We start from the raw sequence: 15783 nt of genomic DNA, 5'->3' as shown, positions 1-15783 counted from the left end.
CTGAGATTCGATCTGCAACCTCAGTGGAAATGTTTAAATCTAAACTTAAAACTCACTTCTACTCCATTGCATACGAATAACCTACTCCTCTTGTCGGTTGAAAATAGTTTGTGTAATATAGTGTAACAATCTGTGAAGCCCTTTGAGACTCTTCGTGATTTAGGGCTATACAAATAAAAATGACTTGACTTGACTTGACTTATAATCAGCCCGCCTCGCGTTTTTACTCCCATTTTGCAGCTGCCTTTTCTAAACAGTACCGGTTAGCCTGCCGTTTGCGGCTCTCCGTGTTTTTTTTATTATTTTTTTGCCAGTTAGCCCTTTTTCTGCTGCTCGTCCTTTGTTGTACCACAACTGCATCTACCTGCAACACAACGCCTAGGCATTCTCAACAAAAACGTCGAAAACATGTCTTGAAACACTTAACACGTAACCTTTTTGAATGAGTAACATGTAAAACAATATGACAAATGGCTTGCTAGAGTGCTGGTGTTCCTCTGATGACATCACAGCTCAGCATAACAAAGACAAGACATGCTGTCTTCAAAATGCGTTATTTCAGAAAATATTTGAAATATACTACTATTTTATGGAAAAAAAACATGTACTGTTTCCTCAAATTATTGCATGTTTAAAGAATAGGTGCGGAATTTGGAAACGTTTTTACCCTGTTGGCCTCTTCTGGCTTGAAGTCATGATTGCAGCCTTAGACAGCCTGATCATATGCGTGCAAGTACATACATTTCTCAGACACGATTGAAAAACTTTTTTTCCCTTTTTGGGAATTTGGGTTGCAGTTGGACTTTACTACAAGCAAGACTAGCACTTCTCTCAGCCCCGTTTTCTTTTTCCTAATGTGTTCCTCCCCGAGCAGGTGTGATAAAAGTAAGATAAAAACAGATAGGTGCATTGGAAAATAATAATGGCTCTTTGAACACATAATTAGTAGAGAAAATATTTAACTTTTAACTTTTTTAAGGACACCTCAAACGTCGCATGCCACCTTTAAGAATTTGGCATTACCTTTAAAGGAAAGCAAGCCAAAAGTAAAGTGAGAATTTGTTCTATGACTAGGAGATTCTAAAATTAATGAAGAAAGTTGAAGAGGTAAAATAGTGAGTGGGCGGGTGGGTCAATGGTGAAGGGTGGGGTTTCTCACCGAGGGGAATCACATTTCCCAAACTGTGGGCCTGAAGACTCCACTCAGAACTGAGAGTGCTTTTGTACTGCTGAGAGGGAGCTGTGAGACGGGGGAGCACAAATTTTGGCCGCAATTTTCATCACACACATGCACTTGGACTTGCCGACTGGATTTGTGAATCATTTCTTCACAAAATGCTGCCTGGGTAAGACATTTTTGATTACAGTCACCATTTTGTCAATATGGGCTGCTACTCCAAAATTTATAATTATTTTGCTTTTGACATTCAGTAATATTGAGTTATTGTTGCCAACATATGAAGGCCTTAAAAAAATGGAACTAAAGTCTGAGTTGTCTCTTTCAGGTGGCCTCTAGTTCTGCATCTCGTCCTCTTGTGCCATCCTGCGGATTCAAAAGACGTGGAAGGTAAATGTTTAAGTTTCTTCTGATTCTTGGAAATACTGTATACACCTTCAATATAGAAAAATACTCAATTGAAACCTGTTGGAGACCCAGGGCGTTAATTTGTGTCATTTGTTTTTGTTTTATGTGTTTGGTGTGGTCCATCACTTTCATCTCTCATCTGCAACCTCATTGACCTTTGTATGTCCTTTTGAGTGATTGTACAAACATTCACTCTATATTCAAAAACAGTGTTTCCCAAACGTTTTGGAGCCAGGGCACTTTTTTTCATTAAAGCGTTTTTAACAGGCTTCACTAATCCAATTTATTTAATTCAGGTAATTAATCCAATTTAGGTCATTAACTCAGTTAAAGCTTTAATTCGCTCTGAGTTGAATTAAATAACTCAGCGTTAAAGCTTCAAGTCACCAAAACTTGTTTTAACTCTTTATTTAAGCTGCTTCAAAGCTTTAACTTTCAAGTTTTGACTGGGTTAAAGCTAAACCAAATCAAAGTTACTTAACTCAGTTTAATTTGGAGTACTAAACTAAATCAGATTTGGTCAAAGCTTTACTGGGTTAAATTGGCCAATCAAATATCTTTAATTAGCTGATTTACTGTGCGGATGTCCAGGGTTCACGTCCAGCTACCGCAGCCTCCCCATATGAAGTTTGCATATCCTTGTGTCTGCATGCGTCTCGCCGGGAACTCCAGTTTCCAAAGACATGCATGTCAGGTTAATTGGCCGGTCCAAATTGTCCCTAGGTGTAAATGAACGAGTGTGTTGTCTGTCTCTGTGTGCCCTGTGACTGGTTGGCTATCAATTCAGGGTATCCCCTGCCCAATTATAACAAGATGTTTTTTTTTGTATAATTCTTTATAACCAATAGGAAAATTATTATAACATCATGCTGAGTAAAAATGAAATGCCAAAAAGACAGGTAAACATTCAAAATGCTCTTTTTTATTAATTCATTAAATTATTATTGTTGTACTACTGAAAAATGGTTGGAGAAATGCTAGGGTAGATTCAAACAATAACATTTTTTTTACATACTGATACCAGGACACATTTTCAACATTTGAGTAATCACCATTACAATGTGCCAAACCCCTTAGTTCGGTTGATGATAAAATTGCTATGTTTTGAATCTATGCACGGTATATCTTATTCGGTGGGGTGACAGGAAGTACCTTTTATTTTTTGTTTAATTGAATGTTTTAGACAGCATTTCGAGTTGCATTTCATTGTGTGAAAGAAATTCAATTGTATCGTCTGCCGCCTAAGTCTACAAACACAAAATGGGCTTGAATACAGTTCTTCCTCATCTTTACTATTTTAAGTAAATGTTATTCCCAAGTCGCAGACATACATACGAGGTGAATGTAATGATGTCTTATTCATTTGTTCACATGTATTAATTCATTTATATATAATATCCTCTAGCTTATCCATTACTGAGCTGGCCCCTTTTTTTGCTTTCAAAAAACAATTTGGATCGTGCGTGAAAAATAGTTTACACCCATGCTTGAAACATATCTTCATGTCTTAAACAATATTCATTAACTCTGTGCCTAATTGAAAAAAAATGATGAACAGTAGTTTATTTACATTCAGCTAAAAATGCTCTCATATTGCTTTACATTTGAGTACTCATTTGCAAGTCTGGGTTCAATTTGGATTCCAATTCTCTGTATTCTTTTAAAATTACCATTACTCGGTGGTAGAAGTAAGATCTTAAGGCAGAGCCTGACGCGAAATGCGGGTCGGGCCTAAAATGTCAAACATTAGGTTCAGGTTTGGGCTGCGCTTTCCTTGCTGCCTTTGTTTATTAATCATCCACCAGTCATTGTTCTTTGTCCCTTTTTCTTTTTGGAGAATATGCGCAATGGATTCCCTCCCCTTCCATACGCTTGTTGGGTCAGCGCATCCCGTTGCTTGGCAATCTAAAACCGTTAACCGTATAATAAAATACATACTTCTTCTACAACAATAGTTACAGAGCTAAAGTCAAGAGAGTCAAAACAAAAAGTCAGCAATGTTACCAACAAGCCCTTTTTGGCTCTTGCAATAGTGACAACAGATTTACAGGTTTTGTTCAAGAACAGTGTTTACATTTTTGGTTGCAGTTCATTGCTCTCTGTAGCAGACATGGGACCAAGTCACACATGTGCAAGTCTCAAGTAAGTCTCAAGTCTTCACCTTCAAGTCCCAAGTAAGTCCCAAGTATTTTTTTCTTGGGCAAGTCAAGTCACAAGTCAAGTCCCGAGTCTTAGATTGCCAAGTCCAAGTCAAGTCACAAGTCATAAAAACAGCGACTCGAGTCGACTCGAGTCCAAGTCACTAAGTCTCAAGTCCCCATGTCTGCTCTGTAGGGTGAACCTTTTTCATGTTAATGTAAATTTGCCACAATAGCGGACCACTTTACAACATAAATGACGCCTGGCAAAGTCCTTTTTCGACTCTGTGCTGCGCTACCTGTTTGTCAATGTCCTATTTAGCTTCTGATAAGGGCCTGTGTGTACATTTGGCCCTTTCTTCTGCTTGACAGGCAAGATATAGCAGCAGGCCAGGTAGGGTGAGCTGCTAAACGTTTTCCTGTCAGTCACACAGACAGGCATGAACTTAGAGAGATGCCAATGACGCTGGGTGAGAGAGAGAAGGACTGTGCAATATTAGTGAAGTATCGATCCCTGTACAGACGCTGCCCTACTTACGAACGAGATTCCGGTTCTGAACGATCGTTCGTAAGTTGAATTTGTTTGTAAGTAGTGTCAGTGCTACGGTTTGTATGTTTAAGGTTTGTATAAGTACTAAAAAAAATAAAAAAATCATGAAATAATATGCTCTGTAAAGATATCTGAAGTCAAGTATAACTTACTTTTGAAAGATGGGCTTCAAGAGGTCTTCAAGAGTGTGGACGAAAAAACAGCGAGCCAACCATTTTCTCATCCATTTTTTACACTTCACACCAACCATATTGAATGGATTCACGGGATATTAAACAATAGAAACATCAACGTTCTAGAAATACAGTACACGTAGCATGTTTACACACGTACTAGAAAGGGGAAGCTGATTTCTTCTTCCGGGAGGATGCTGGGTGACCTCTCACAGCGCCACGCGGCGGAAAGAAGCACTACAGTAATGTCCTCTATTCGGAAAAAGGTGCACACAATACAAAATCTAACTTACAACAATCTCTGTATATTTTTCGACATCCCCAAAAAATGTTCGTATCTACCGTTTTTCGTAGGTCAAATGGTCATACGGTAAGTAGGGGAGCATCTGCTCAATAATATCTATCCGATCCAATTACTTGCTCATTATCGATGATATGATATTTGGATCAACCCTAACCCACCCCTATTTCCGCTGTTATGTTCGAATGACGTAATGTTTTTCAAAATCCAACCTTTAACCATTCGAGTTTTCATTTAAAATTTCTGAATATTTGGTTATTATTTCACCCAAATAAGAGTTGTGCACCACTTCAATGACTTTGTTAATGTCAATGTCAGTTAGCACTTCGTAGAAGTAAGTGCATCCTAAAATTGAATCCAGACGACACGCATTCGGAGCCTCGCTTGGCGTTTCCTACGTGAACATGGCGTGTTCAGACAACAGGTTTCTGTCTCACAAAAGGGGGCTGGTAACAATTTTGACTCGAGTAGAAAAAGCTTCAAAAACTTGCGTAGGCAGCAGTCGAGAAGGGAGGACAACGAACGTGTGTGTGTGTGGGTGTGGTGATGTAAGTTTTCGTAAGCTTAACATGAATTAAAAAATCATAAAGCAAGCCCTGTACTGGGATTGAACAAAATATGAATCCAACTGCAAAGGTAAGTGCAATGATAAAATCACATAGGCGGGCTAAAAATAGATTCCATTAAACAGAACGTATACCTGAGCGCAAATTCAAGTCAAGTCACATTTATTTGTATAGACCTGAATCACAAAATGTCTCTAAGGACCGCACAGGTTACAATAACACCATTCCCTGATCTTTAACCAACATGCAGGCAAGGAAAAACTCAAAACCTCAGCGTGAGAAATATAAGAAACCTTGAGATGGGGACTCACAAGTGGTAACCCCCCATTCAGGATAATCCGGGTGCAATAAAGTTGAGATGTAAACAAGTCGTGAGAAGAAAACATTCGTCCGTCTGTCCGTCCATCCGTCCATTCAATCCATCTGCCAATCAAGCGAGGGCCTGCAAGAACTTCTCTGCTGGTCTTAAAAAAATCTGAATTGAATTTGATTTAATTGTCTTTATTGCATACCTGTCAACCTCCAGGGCTCCGTGCCCTTACAAACTGTCATATTTTCCCTTAAAAAATACAAAGTAATCTTACACCTATTGTTTTTTTCAAACTTGTTTATTTATGTAGTTTAACATATTATATTGTACATGTGTTTCGTTATATCATATATATTGTTGATTAACATTTTGTTGTGAGATCCTGAGTTGCTCGACATGAGTGAGTTTTTTTATAAAAAAAAAAATTTGAAAAATTAAGTAGCTTGGACGTTCATTGTAGAAGGAAAATATACATGCAAATATAATTGCATATCTAAGACACTGAACCCCCAATACCCCCAAAAAGCAGGTTAGCGCCTTACATGGCTGCACAGATCACGGCCGCTATTGGGAAATGTGAAGCACACTGTAAAGCGCTTTGGGAAGTCATTGACTTGAAAAGCGCTATATAAATGCAGATCATTTCATAGATCATTTCATTTCATTTCATTTCATTTCATTTCATAATTAAGTAGAATAATACATTTTCTTATTCAAATATTTTCTGCATTAAATTATTGTTGGTAATATACTGATTAAAGGGATAACCACAAACCTGTTTTTTTTCATTTTCTCATTTTATACTTCCTTTTTTCTTAACTTCTTTATACAACATAATAATTCGTAATATAACGCATCAAAGCAAGTGAGCCGTTTGAGAGCCGGCTTTCGTTAATGAGTTAAGCCGAAAAAGCCGGTTCTTTAAAAAGAGACGGACTTCCTTTCACTACAATAAACCGCTCGCTTCGTTTGCAACGAAAAAAGAACGATACCGAGATAGATGCTTCCGCGGCGAACTCGTTTGACTTGATTGATTTGCCGTTTCGTGATAGTCGGTGTATACCGTATGGTACTAATAATTGACAAATTGGCGTTTTTCCGTACAGATTTTCTCGTACGTTGTACACGTCTTAAAATGCATGATGAACGTACTTTGTACGGCAAAACCATAAAGGTTGACAGGTATGTTATTGTCATTGCTATCAATGGTGTGAAACATGCAACAAAATTAGACATGGACCCCCAGGGAAAACATGCACTCAAGATTTTTCATATTTAAGCATTAAACGAATCACATTTCAGCCCATAGGTGTTGCTAGGCTCAGAAATCTACCCGGAGGCCTTCAGAACCAGTTGTGCAGACCCTGAGGCATTATTGTAGTCTCCGTAAAAGCTGGTGTTTTATTCATTCAAGTTTTCACTGAATATGTCTTAATATCCTGTCATACTATATTTGTATTTTCATTAACTTTCCTTTTTTTTTTTCGATTCTCTTGGCTCTTGTTCTGAAACAGTTGTAATATAAATATTTATATTTTTTTCATAATGTTAATGTTTAAATTGTAGTTATGTCATAAAAAAGTACACATTTTTAGGACCTCAAATCTTTGTACAAAGTTTATTGTATTTATAAACTATCTAAAGGCAGAGGGCTCAATTATTCAATGATCATGACATTTCCAAGCAAGAATTATCGGTATCGGATCGGTCATGATCGACACTGCCATCTATTTTCTTACATCGGATTGATACTTAAATTCCCCGTATCGCCCATAAAAGTAGTTACCATTGTTTGTTAAAACCTTTCATTTAAAAGGAGTGAAGGAAACAAGTTGTTGTCTTGGTTGGTTACATCCAATCCACTGTACTGCTGTTTGTATCTCCATTTCCATGGTTACTTTAGACCATGAATCATTATCATTGTGTGTCACACAAGCTACGCTTTGGGGCTGAAAGGCCACAAAGAAGGTCTGTCTGATAACTTCATATACAGCGGAAAAGTTTATGCATCACTGTCATTTTTTATATGAAACTCATCTTAATATTTTCACTTTTACGACTTTCATTACATGTTTATCCTGGTGAGCCATACATTATCTCGTTGTAAACAATGTTTACTATGTTGCTATCAATGACCAAGGAGATTCTAATTCTAGTATAAAACCTTGACTAAAGAAGAGTTATCAAAACTTGTTTCTTCTTATTCTTTTTTGAATTTATTTCTTTTAAGTGATTCTGAAAAGTATCTAAAGCTTGTTGGCCACAAGATTGGTCATTACTTACTATTTCAAATGATATTATAAACCCGCCTTTACTTTGTGGGATGTTTCTTTGGCCTTCGGTTTACAACATTTTCTCCACGATGTAAAAATGAACAACAAAATATATATATTTTTTGGATGGCCAAATATTTAACTGTGTTGGGAGGAAAGCCTGTGCGGGTCCCGTACATCATACGTCTCTAAGATGCCTGTCTGCAATTAGTCGACATCATGCTGGTCTGTTATTGGTTTGTATCAGAGCATCATGAAAATGTTGATGTGCTATTAGTTGAACTACTTCCCACAATTCCCTTTTCTTTCTTCCTTCAGTTCAGAAACTAGTGTGCTTTATAAAGACTTGCAAATTGGCTATATAACGCTCTATTTATTGGCTGTGTACCATGGTTTAAAGTGATGCAACATCCTAACCGTGGTAATTAAGCTTTCAATTGTCAAGAAATACAAAGAAGACACTCTCTAAGTTGCATGGCTGTAACCAATCGAAGATCTTGACTATGACTAAAAATAAGAAGGTGATTAAAGCAAGGATATTTTCTAAGTGCATGGCAATCTTCGTAAGTGGTAGTTTTTAAATCAGTTTCATTTTTATATTTCCATCTATTAACTTGTTAAAAAATTACCATACCCCATTGTGAACAAATTTGATAGTGTGGGGAAAAAAAGTAAACATGACATAAGATCAATATCTTGATCAATAAAATCAGTACGCGACCCCCAAGAATTGTGAATACTATGACATTATTTGAATGTTGGTTCAGTACACGTTAGAATAGATAGATAGATAGATACTTAATTCATCCCCGTAGGGAAATTCACATTAATGCTTTGTGCAAAATGTTTTTATAGAGGGGTGCACACAAAAGGACCGTGCTAGTAGTATTTTATTTTGTTTGGCGGGCCAGATTAAATGGGCTGATGGGCTACATGATATCCTCGGGCCGTAGTTTGCCCAACCCTGTCCTATAATTTAGGGATGTACCGAAATAAAGATTTTGAGCCGAAACAAAACGTTTGGAAAAGCTTCGCTGAAATTTAGAAACAGAAAAACCAAAATAAAGTAACACAAAATGGCAAAAAGTATACTATTTTACACTGACCTGCTTAAAAACACATAATGTAAAATGTTATATAGCTAACTGTCGTGCTACTAATTGCTCATTTCAACTTTTTATTCGATTAAATCCTCATAAAACAAAAAATGAATCAAATATGTTTTCTCTCTCTCTCTCTCTCTATTTCTCTCACTCTCTCTCTTTCTCTCTCTCTTTCTCTCTCTCTCTCTCTCTCTCTTTCTCTCTCTTTCTCAATTTGTCTATGCCTCTTTCACACTCTGTCTCTCTCTTTGTTTGTCTCTCTCTCTCTCACTTTCTCTTTTTGTCTCTCTCACTCTAATATTTGTCTCTCACACTCTCTTTCCCCCTTTTTGTTTTTCTCTCTCTCTCTCTCTCTCTCTTTCTCTCTCTCTCTCTGTCACTCTCTTTATTAGTCTCTCCAACTCTGTCTCTTTTTTTATTTCTCCCTCTCTCTTAGTCTATCCCTCCTTGTTCGTTTCTACGTCTTTCTCTGTTCCATTATTTTCTTTAGTCTTTCCTGTCTCATTTTTTTGTCTCCCTCACAATCTTTTATTTTTACTCGCTCCTACTCTCTCACTTGTGTCTCTCTCTCTCTTTATATCCCTCTCTTTGTCCATATCTGTGCCTGTCTCTTTTTCTTCTCTCTTTGAATCGCTCTTTTGTTGTCTATCTTTCTTACTTTATCTTTTTATATGTCACTCTCTCCCTTTTTTCTCCTTCTTTCTCTAGCTGTCTTTGTCTATTTTTCCTTTCTTTCTCTCTCCCTCACTCTCTCTCTGTTTCTCAACTTGTCTCTGTCTCTTTCACACTCTGTCTCTTTGTTTGTCTCTCTCTCTCTCTCTCTGTCTTTTTCATTCTCTTTATTAGTCTCTCCCGCTCTGTCTCTTTTTTTATTTATCTCTTTCTCTTAGTCTATCTCTCCTTGTCTCTTTCTCTGTCTTTCTCTGTTCCATTCTTTTTCATTAGTCTTTCCTGTTTCATTTTTTTGTCTCCCTTACACTGTTGTCTCTTACTCGCTCCTTCTCTCTCACTTGTCTCTCTCCTTCTATCCCTGTCTTTGTCAATATCTGTGCCTGTCTCTTTTTCTTTTCTCTTTGTATCGCTCTTTTGTTGTCTTTATTTCTTTTTCTTTTTATATGTCACTCTCTCCCTTTTTTCTCCTTCTTTCTCTAGCTGTCTTTGTCTATTTTTCCTTTCTTTCTCTCTCCCTCACTCTCTCTCTCTCTTTCTCAACTTGTCTCTGCCTCTTTCACACTCTGTCTCTTTGTTTCTCTCTCTCTCTCTCTCTCTCTCTCTCTCTCTCTCTCTCTTTCTCCCTCTGTCTTTCTCATTCTCTTTATGAGTCTCTCCCGCTCTGTCTCTTTTTTTATGTATCTCTCTCTCTTTTTCTATCTCTCCTTGTCTCTTTCTCTGTCTTTCTCTGTTCCATTCTCTTTTGTTGTCTTTATTTATTTTTCTTTTTATATGTCACTCTCTCCCTTTTTTCTCCTTCTTTCTCTAGCTGTCGTTGTCTATTTTTCCTTTCTTTCTCTCTCTCTCTCTCTCTTGCTCTCTCTCTCTCTTTCTCTCTCTTTCCCTCTATCTTTCTCTTTGTCTATCTCTCTGCCTGTCTCTTTCTCTTTTCTCTCTTTGTCTTTCCCTCTCTTTCTTTGTCCATCTTTCTTTTTATTTTCATCACTCACTCTCTCCCTTTATCTCTTTCTTTCTCTAGCTGTCTTTCTCTAGTTCTCTCCCTCTCTCTCTCTCTCTCTTTATTTTCCTCTTTGTTTTTCTCGCGGACTCCCTTTTTCTCTTCTCTCTACGTCTCTCTTTCTTTGTCCATTTTTCTTTCTTTTTCTCTCTCTCTCTCTCCCTTTGTCTTTTTCTTTCTCTATTTGTATTTCTCTCTCTTTCTCCCCCTCCCTCTCTCCTGTCGCTTGCTCTCTCGTGTCTCTTGCGGAAGTAGCATACATATCAAACTGGCGCGCGTTGCATTAAAATTCTTCCTACGACGGAGGCCTCGAACTATCATCCCTCTATCGGCCTTTTGTGCGAGTTTGTTCCCAGGTGTGGATGGTGCCACGCCAGTGACACTACGCAGCAAATATGAGATAATATTTTCCTGTTACATTTTTCCTGAAGCTTGTCTTTCATTCCGTAGAGTAAATGTTTGTCACCAAACCAATTGCCGGCCTTTCTGTCCAGGCACAAGCCCGTGTCAAAACATCGCTCGATGACCTCTTTGTGCTGTTCAGGGGTTGAAATTTGGGCCACAGGAAGGATTGCAGGCGGATTTGGGGAAGCGGGATGGGGTGATGGTCCGAAACACTGGATGTCATGGAAACCAGCCCACTGCAGATGGTCACCTCTGATGTGAAAAGTCTATGGCACAATGCATTCCTTTATCTACTGTGTGCTGCAGGCCTTACAATGTAATACCGAGAAAGCAAAGAAGTGACGCAGTGAAGATGTTCACCTCAACTTTGAGGAATGCCTGCCACTGGTCCCTAAATTGTAACTAAAAATAAGAATACGTTTCTGAGCTTCCAAATAGTGATGAGAATTCTGACTCTAAAATCTGCAGTCTTCTATGGCTCCCAAACGGTTCTTCAGATTTAGTTTTGTTTTTAATGATATACTAATAATAATAAAGAAACGTTGTATATCAATTTAATTCATTATGAAAATATTTTATGTTACTATATTTAATTTGCCTTCATTGTTTCAATATACAGTACAGTGAACTTTTACCTAGTTTAAACTTTCAAATTGTTTATACTATGCAAAAAACACTCAAATGACGCCACTCATTAACCAATCACAAGTGTCTTTAGGAGAATAAGATAATGAGAGTTAAAGAGAGAGATAGACAGAGAGGGAGAAAGGAAAAGAAAAAGAGAAATCAACATACAGAAGGATAAAGTAAAAGAGTGAGAAACAAAGAGAGGGACGGAACGAAATAGAGAGGATAAAGAAAAAGGGAAAGAAAGAAAAAACATAAAAAAGAGAAAAAGATGGAGAAATAGAGTGACAAAAAAGAAAGCAGGTTTCAATGGGAGCTGGCTTCTTATTGATGTAGAGCAGGGGTGTCAAAGTCAAATGGACGGAGGGCCAAATAAAACATTTGGCTACAAGACGAGGGCCGGACTGTCCAATCTTTACTGAAACCAAGATTTAACCTACTGAAAACACAACAAATATATTACAATATGATTGGATAAATAAAGCAATATTTTCTTATGACTCTGTCAGTCATTTTTAATTTCAGCAGGCACAAAATACAAATGTCCTTTATATAAAAAACTCATAACATATCTCATAACAACAACTCATAACCATTTTCTATCATTCAATCATCTGAAATTATTAAAAAAAAATATTGCCTCGAAATACAATAAAATAAAGTGCAAAAATCTCTTGTTACTTAAAACCAATAGCAATCAACACACTGGACCTCATCTGTCCTGCTCAAATGTACATTGACTTTCCTTTCTGTGCTTTCTCTGGGTTAGTGTGAAAAAAAGGAATTACTGATTAACAAATAATAACAATCAAAAGTCATTTTCTCTGCTAAATAGGAGACAATTTTATCAAAAGACTGTTGTCCACATCAAGATCTATTTTCCATGAAAAGCCGAAAAACAAGAAACACTCCCAGGACAGAGTCGGCAAACAAAAACAACATAGTCAACATAGACAATAAAGCTTTAAAATTCCCGAGGGGAATAACAAAAAACAAGACCTTCTTTATGTGCATATTTAACTTTTAAACTTGAACGGAGTAAAAACTTCAAATGTGTAATTGCACAGGAAACATTACTGTATTATTACTGTATTTACATACATTTATATACAGTACTGTATTACTACAACTCTACATTACTTGTTTGAGGCGTGTGTTTTGTTTCATGATGCCGTCTAATATTATACTCTTTCATCACCGCCACACTTTCTCCACATAGCAGACACACAGGTTTTCCAGCTACCTCCGTGAACATGTACTCCAACTCCCACCTTGTTTGAAAGCCCCGGTTTTCAGTGTCCACCTTCTGTTTAGCCATTGTTGATGGGTATCTGTGGGCTAATTTTTGCTGTTATGCTAATGACTGCTGCTGATCGACTGCTGAATAAATCATACCACCTCCCGCTTTGCTCCCGCTCGGCGCGTCCCCGTTGCATTGTGGGAAATGTAGTATTCATGCGTACTGCGGGCTGCTGGCTTGCAGCGGCCTGCGGGCCGGATCTAATAATATATTCATATCGTCACGCGGGCCAGGTAAAACCCTCTCGCGGGCCTAATGTGGCCCGCGGGCCTTGACTCTGACATATGTGATGTAGAGCCTGGCTCATCACTACTACCAAATACATTACTAAGAATATTTTGTAGTTTACCGCGCCAGTCATAGCAAATTAAAAAATATGCATTTTTTTCAAATAATAAACTAAGAAACCAAAAATAAAACAAGTCACATTCATTCAGATTAATAATGAAACTAATTTTAAAACTTCCAGTTGAGAGGATTGTCATTCCCTCAGAAAGTGTCCTTGCTTTAATCACCTTCTTATTTTTGGTCATAGTCACCTCCGTTGATTGGTTGTGACCAAGCTACTTAGGTTAGTTATTCATGTTTTCATATTTTTTTTACAATCACAAACTTAATTTCTATGGTTATCTTGTTTTGCTTCCACCTTTAGCATCAATGCAAACCCTGGGACACACAGCAAATAACTCCTGTATTGTATTGCCAAAACACAAAGTCTTTACGAAACACACGTGATTCTGAAATGAAGGAATAAAAGAGAAAGGCAAGAGTGGGAAGTAGTTCAGCAACTAGATAGACAAAGACTTTTTGGAACATTTGAATCCATTCAATCCATCCTTGGCTTGTTGTTTTTTTTTTTTTTTTTTTTTAGTCACACAAAGGACCAGTTTCAGTTGTTGCTATTATCTGCATTACATGATTTAGTTTTCCTTCACATGATGATATATTTACTTCTAATTCTGTACTGTCTAGACTGGACTTTCCAAAAAGAGACGTTCTTACTTTCCTGACTGAACAAGGTCTAGAAATATGAAATGAAAACACATCTAGGTGGGAGTGGAAGAGAGAGGGGAAGCTGGGGGTAGGGCATGGGAAAAGTTGAGTTTTAACACTGGCGTCATTGATTGCTAGCTGAAGTGTGTGCATGTAGCATTGGGGGTTGGAAATAGGGAGGCATGCTATCATTTATTTCCATTGACAACCACATAAAGAACATTTTTTACAATGAGACTATATGTGTCACTATCGGAAAAAGATGTAATAAAAGACTTAAAACTGAAAGATAAGAGTCAAAAGAATATTAGGATGAATAGGCAAATATTCACAAGGTAGACTTTGTAGACTGGCCTAGGCTGTAAGTGCATCCAAACAATAAGGTTAGGAAAATAGTGCAATGGCATTAGCAGCTACATATTTCCAGAGTATAAAAATATAATGGTAATATACATTTTTCTATTCATAGGCAAGGTATACAGTACTTCTTTTCACAGTCTTGTGTGCTTGTTTAGGGTGGCGCTGACCCTAGGGAAGAAACTGACTATTAGTCTATTAGTCTTAGTTTTAAAGCACGGGTCCCCAAACGTTTTCATTTGAGAGCCACTCTTCCCTTCTATCATGAAGGGCTGGGGTCAGTTTGCAACAAAAAAATTGTAAAGATTGCAGAAGTTCCTAAATGTAAAAATCTTTTCCAGAAAGCCACAATCAAATAGCCCTTCAGAATTATTTACAGAACAAAAAAAACAGAAAATGAATATCAACATTATGTATGAAAAAATAGTTACCATATAACACTCTGTCATCGTAACATGAGAAATGCACAATGAAATTAACATTTGTTTCTGATACCGTGACCAAAGATAGTGTGATAATGAGATAAAACCCAATGCCTCTTTCCATGTCACCTATATCAGTGGTCAGAGTTCAGTGCTCCCTCTGCTGAAAAACCCAAAACTCTACCCAGACTTCGACTTCATTCTAGGGAGTCCTTTATAATGCTGCTGGCTCTGTAACAGTGCAGCAAGTGGGCAAAGTCCTTCAGACTGGGCATAGAGCAGCTGGTTTATTGGGCTGTGTTGATGACTCCCGTGGATTTGCTCTGCATTGAGTTTTGTTTTGTTTTCCGTTATAATCTTTACAAACATTTGGTTTGTGTTAATAACAAGTAGACAAAATAGCCCTAATAAAATTTGCCAACCTGTCATTTCCATGTTGCTGCAAATCTGATAAAGACGAGCTTGTATTCCTTTTGTTAAGTAGTAGCCTCTGGTACCTTGTTTATGAGTGGATTTCAATATTTTATGGGAATGTTTCATCCGCTGTGGCGGTTATGATTCCCATAAATTTGTCCTAGGCTGTGACACAATTGTTTTCAACAAAGTTTTCACATGCAATCATACCAGTTGTGAATATAGATCATAATAGATTGAACCACTTGGCGTTGAGTTTAGAAGTGTGTCATGACACGGGAAAGCCTTTTTAAGTTCCAGTTTTTAGTGAGAAAAACAGATCATTGTGATTTTTTTTAAAATACAAAATTAAAGTATTTTGATCTTTGTCAGACCATCAGTTTAATTCCCTTTTAAAAATACACCCATTGCATTGATGAAACATAAACTTAACCACAAATCTGAATAACTAAAACGAATCCAAAAAGACACGGGGGTCTGTGTAGGTGAGCATTTGCTTAGATTGTTTTTGTATGGCCACTAGAGGATAGTAAGAGCTAAGATTTGCTCTGGTCTGGTGCAGCAGTGTACAGTTCCCAGATCTCCCTCTGGCTTTAA

This window comes from Urocampus carinirostris, chromosome 1, assembly GCF_059441175.1.
Source record: "Urocampus carinirostris isolate Australia breed hairy pipefish chromosome 1, RoL_Ucar_1.0, whole genome shotgun sequence".
Classification (NCBI taxonomy): Eukaryota; Metazoa; Chordata; class Actinopteri; order Syngnathiformes; family Syngnathidae; genus Urocampus; species Urocampus carinirostris.
Note: the sequence above shows the minus strand (reverse complement) of the source record.